The sequence below is a fragment of the Pelmatolapia mariae genome, linkage group LG13 (assembly GCF_036321145.2).
Source record: "Pelmatolapia mariae isolate MD_Pm_ZW linkage group LG13, Pm_UMD_F_2, whole genome shotgun sequence".
Classification (NCBI taxonomy): Eukaryota; Metazoa; Chordata; class Actinopteri; order Cichliformes; family Cichlidae; genus Pelmatolapia; species Pelmatolapia mariae.
Genome location: NC_086238.1, coordinates 20247531 through 20253391, shown reverse-complemented (window position 1 = coordinate 20253391; position 5861 = coordinate 20247531).

Below are 5861 nucleotides of genomic sequence, written 5' to 3'. Positions count from 1 at the left end.
GCCTGAGAATGACAGCAGGAGAGGGAGGAATTTAGCTGTGCCATGCTAGAGAGTCACTTAGCCCACTTTAGTAATACACACTTTCCACTCTGTTGCAATAATGTGTGTGTGCCAATTGTAAACAGCATTCTGATTGCAATAAAGAAAAGACACCAATTTTTAGGTGATCGATGGCTCTGTGTAATGCCAGTGACGCACTGCTTCTATAAACTGGGAGTTAGGATGGGTAAAACATATGATTTTCTAACACCTAGTTGTTGTGGCACAATAAAAGATTAAAGGACTTTAAAAACAATATGATATGTTGGGGGGTTTCTTTTGGACAATGTATGACCATAAGTTGCCCGAAAATGTTTAATATATACTTATCAGTTAACATAAAACTAGTTAATTTTTTTTACTAATTTTCAGAGTATGTGTTTACAGCTATCACTCCAAAAATAATGATACAACAGCTTTTCTACTTTTTTATTTCAATTTTTTCCACCCTGCACCTTTGCTCATCTTCATCATAAACAGACTGTTCATTACCAGCTGAACTCTATCCACCCATTCATCCATCCATCCATCACTCCATTTTCTTTACCACTTATCCAATTGAAGGTTGATGAACGGTCTGTCACAGGATGATAGACTGGGGACACGCTGGACAAGTTGCCAGTTTTAAACTGTGCTAACACAGAGAGACAGAAGATTCACATTCTCACCTATAATTTAGAAACACCAATTATAACTTATTACAGACTGTGGGAGAAAGATAGAGTGACTAAAGCAAGCCCACTCAGGCACCTGAATAGCATGCATACTCATGCAGATGTTAAACTAGGAACACTCTTGCTGTGAGGTGACAGGGCTTCCATTGGTCAGTTTCAACACTAGGAAACTATAGTTAGCAAGGTGGCTAACATACTGTATTGTTTTCCGCCTTTTTAGCAACTAAACAGCTAGCCAGTTACAGTTGCATTCATCACAGGGCCATAAACACAACATAACATGACAAAAGCATTTCCCTTGAGCATTAAGTAAGAATTCATACCCAAGCCTAACTCTAATTTAGCTATTGCTTTTGGTCTGCACCAAATGCTGTTGGATACCAATAGGTATCTTGAAGACTCCACTTGCTAGAGGTAGATGTAACTGCAACACTCTGAAAGGTGATACCAATACCAAATGCTCTCCACTACCGGTTATAATACAAAATGCTATAGAAAACCTAAAAACCTGTTTGGTAGCTCAATTTATGTTCACATCTTATCAAAGATATCCAAATGGCACAACACTGGTAACCCCCAACCCCCCAAAACACTGCAGAAATCCCATAGGTGAAGTGTTATCCAGTGTCTTACAGGTATGCAAACAAACCAGGGGAAGCAGGTGAAAACAGAGCCCAGATTTTTACTAGACAATGAGACAACAAGACAACTGATGCACAGTGAAGTGCGGCTATAAATCCTGAGGGAGTTGATTAGGAAGTGCATGCATTGGAGCAGAGAGGCAGGTCAGGTGATAAACTAGCAGGAAACAGGGCAACTGGGAGCTTTTTTCATGTGGAAAACAAGACAAGAAGTTGAAATGAATGACATGAACAAAAACTGAGACACCAAAGCTGTTGTTTCTCTATCAAAACTCATGCAGGTACAAAGAAATTCAGATGGTTCTTTGTCGTCAGCTGCTGCACCCCTATTAATCAAGTCCAGGCAACTGTTTCGAAGCAGATTGTTCAAGGAGTTGCCAGTTTTTCCGCTATCATGGATGTTCATGATCTGAGAAGTAATCAGTCTTTCTGTTTGACGTGCTCTACATCCCAATGCCACTTTCAAAGTGAAGTTATCTGATTTCACAGACAAGTTACCATACTTGACAGCGCCAATAAACACTGTATTTTGCAATACTGTAGTTGCTGTACTCTGTGACCTGAAGATATATTTGCAGAGAGATATATAATAAGTTGCCCTGGGTCTACCCCAAATTTTCTTAGTGAAGCTCCTCACAGCTCTCAGTGAGTCTTCATTTCAAACATGTTTAGATTTATGCCAACAGCTTCCTGTTTGTCTAAGTAATTCATGTTTAATTGATGCTGACAACCCAAAACATTTATTAATCATCAGTCAGAAAAGAAGAACAAATACGATACCTTCTGTGTACAAACAGCCAAACTTTGTTCAGTTATTTTCAGATTTCTCAGATTTCTTGACCTACTTAAAAAAAAAAAAGATGCAAGAGGGAGAAATAATATAATTGGCTGCATAAAAGTGGGTCACTGATTGAGCTTTGAAGAGTCATTTTATGGTGTTTTTGAGTCGTGGCGTGCCTTTAACGTGAACTTTCCCGATGTTCTCCCGCTCAATCTTTGGCTTTCATTAGGCCTTGTTTTTAAAAGGAGTAAGCGTTTAGTGCATTTCATGGTGCTGAAGAAACAAGAAGTGGACTCCCAGCAGGAGGGATGCGTGTTACCAGAGGAACATTGCGAGGATATGGTGTTACTCTCTTCAATGTGGGGAAACTCATTAGTCGCATAATTTGCCAACATGTACAGATGAAAAAATTATGCAATGCTGCGGTAGTCTAAACTAAATCTGTCCTCTCCTCCCACAGGAAGGATTTGTCTGCTAACAGCTGCACCAGTTAGATGAGGCTGAGAGACATTTGACTCGGCACCATTTGTCGCCTGCTCATGATATTCCCCTTCCCTTCTAATGACTAGTCTTTTGTCATCTCTCTGGTCATGTAAGCTGTTATATATGGTCTTTTGCATTTATAACACCACTGCAGCTAAATCTGACTGTGGTTCTTCTTCTTCTTCTTCTTTTTTGTGGCGTTACAGAAAAAACAGCTGCCGTGTCCTGCGGCAGAGTTTGTACTGAGAGATTATACAGTGCGCCTCTCTGGCACTTGACAGGGCTTTGTAGTCTCCCACACATTTCTGGATAATATGGCAGACTTGCTAATCTGACATGGTGTACACCCCTGTCACCTGATCACTGGCAGAATCTTGATATTAAAAAGACAGCATCCCAATGTGAGCGAGACAGACGGTGAAAGAGAGACACAATGCATTTGAGGAGGGAAGAAAAAAATGGAATGAATCCCCAGACAGATGGTGCATGCATGATAGATGAGCAATACAAGGCAATACATTTTACACTTGGTGCAGGCTGAAACAGACTTAAATCTGCCCATTGCAATGAACTGATAAACCATGCATTTAACGTGAGTAACAAGCTCTTATAAACTTCACATACAGTAAATAACAGACTCCACAAAATGCAGCAATATTCTACTTATAGGTTCCAGGCTCGAGAAGAATATGTGTGTAGATAGGAGCAGTATGCGACATTTATTTTTGATTTGTTTTGACAAACACTGAAACAGTACAATCTCCTATAGAAGAAAATCATATGTCTGATTATGTGCTGAAAATTCACAGTAGAGATGTTTTTTTTTTCTCAGCCATACTTTTGTGTTACCTTCAATACATCTTCAATCTCCTCTCATTCATTTAAAAAAAAAAAACTGATAGTAAAGTCTGATAGTAGACTTGACCTAAGAGTACATAAGCCTATCTCTGTATTTAGTGATTAGACCCTGACGGATATAGGATTTTTAAGCTATATATACCAATACAGTGGAACCCCGACTTACGAATACCCCATTTAACGAAAAATTAAAGTTACGAAGGCACTTAACGGCAATATTTCTGCCCGTGTTAAGGCAAAATGCCCGTGTAACGAAATCTGCTGGCTCTGATTGGCTGAGCCCAGAATGCCTACAATGCCCACAATGCCTTCCGAATCATGTGACAACCCCCTTGGCTTTCGTACTTGCGCTTCGCTGTTCCACTTGAACGACGTATTGTTGTTGCAGTTAGCAATTAGCCTATAGCCTATCGTTCGCTCAAAAGGCGCGATGGGTGCTTCGACTTACGAAAATTTTCGACTTACGAAAGACCCTCGGGAACGAATTAATTTCGTAAGTCGGGGTTCCACTGTATTTGGAGAAAAAATCCATTCATTCCCCGATATTGTTTTTTTCCTTTCAGACACATGAAACATCAGGAGATTTTCCTTAGTAGTTATGTGACCTTACTAAGAAACTATTACAATGCAGTTTAAAAGTTATTTTGTTACATTGTCACAAGTTGTGGATTACTCGTTTACGCTCTGCCACACTCTGTTGTTGTGTTTGTGGTGTTCCAAGCACGTCACTAACAGGAAAGCTGCAGTGTGTCCTGGGGTGGACAAACTATGGAACATAAACACTCGAATCATTGTTTCTCCCATTTCGTCTTTACTTGCAATAAAAAAAAAAAAATTTAACGGCCTTTTTAAATGCTGATAAGATATCTTGGCATATAGCTGATATTTCGGGCTTCATTAGCAATTCTTTGGGCCTATGGCCAAAGCTATACTATGTTCTGATTTTGGATTTGGAATTTAATGTATATAAAGGCTAATTCTACTCACTTATCCATTATCCTGTTTTGAATGTAGAATTTTGTTTTTTGTTGTAAAATCTAATATTCATGCAACAAAGTAGAGCGCTAACTTATCAGCTAGTGTGAATTTGCTTAGGTAGCAGGTTGTATAAACAGACACTATGGGTTTAGCACAGGTATAAATATCTGCAAATCAGAGTTAACATGAATTGAAATATAAGATAATTTAATGGGTTAACTTAAAGGGTGAATTAATACCTAAATTTGACCTGTCTATAGACTTGTTGATCATACTACAGTGCAAACATGCTTATATCTGCCCTAAATCTGTGCATTTTAGTCCTTTAGTCTATAGAGCTGGCTATCTTCTGGAGCCAGTCTTAAGTGGCAATGCATTTCTTTTCAGCTCCAGAAGTTCTGTTTCTCTGTCTATACTAACGACTGTGACTATGCTAACTGGGATAATAAGGACGGTGGCTAGGGTTATAAGGAAGGCCAAAGTAGTCCCTAATGCTATGTCTTAAGTGTAACATTGGTATGTCTTGTCTTTATAGTGCCAGAGTTGGGAAGAATACCTTAACTCTAATTCACAACAGCAAAACTATGTTGGTTTACTACACCTGCACATCATTTATACCAATAGAAATATAGGTGTTGTGCTGGTATCCTTAAAAACCAGCACTACAGCCTGAGCTATAATTATCATGGCCATAATTACAGCCACAGAAATCCCCTCATAATCACTACTACAGCCACAGCCATGGCTTTCTAACCATACCCACAGCTGTTATAATCACAGGCAGGGCAACGGCCAGCTGAACACAGAGCAGAAGTCTAACTAGTCCCTGCCAGTCATCTTATTCGATTAGCCCTAATGATGCAGACTGAGGTTTATAGCATAGAGAGCCACAGCAAATGGTATACCCACAGCAGCTGTAGCACCTTCTGGAAATATGGATCAAAGGGAATGCAGAACGTGTTATCACATAACTCAAAAGTAGTCAGACAAAAAAGCACAATCACCATACACTCTAGTGTTCTGATTCAACTTGCCCCTAATCATGTTCAGATCCCAGTCACTGGAACACTATATGCCCTTTTGAATTGAGGTGAAACTGTACAGCATGTCTTTTGAAGCACAAATTACTGTACTTGATACACTGACACTACACAGCTATAGTAAGCTATTTTGTAAATCTGCCTATGATTACGATTATATGTGTGGTGGGCGTTATGCATAATGTGTATAATAATCCATAGGTCAGAGTAAGGGCATGTACTGCTTCATCCTCCTTTAGAATCCAAATAGTTACAGATTTTTTTCCCTTTTGCATGCTCTTTGGTTCATTAAAAACTGTGAAGTGGTGTACTGAATACAGAATATTTCTACATCTCAGGAAACAGCTGACACCAAGCCATACTCTGT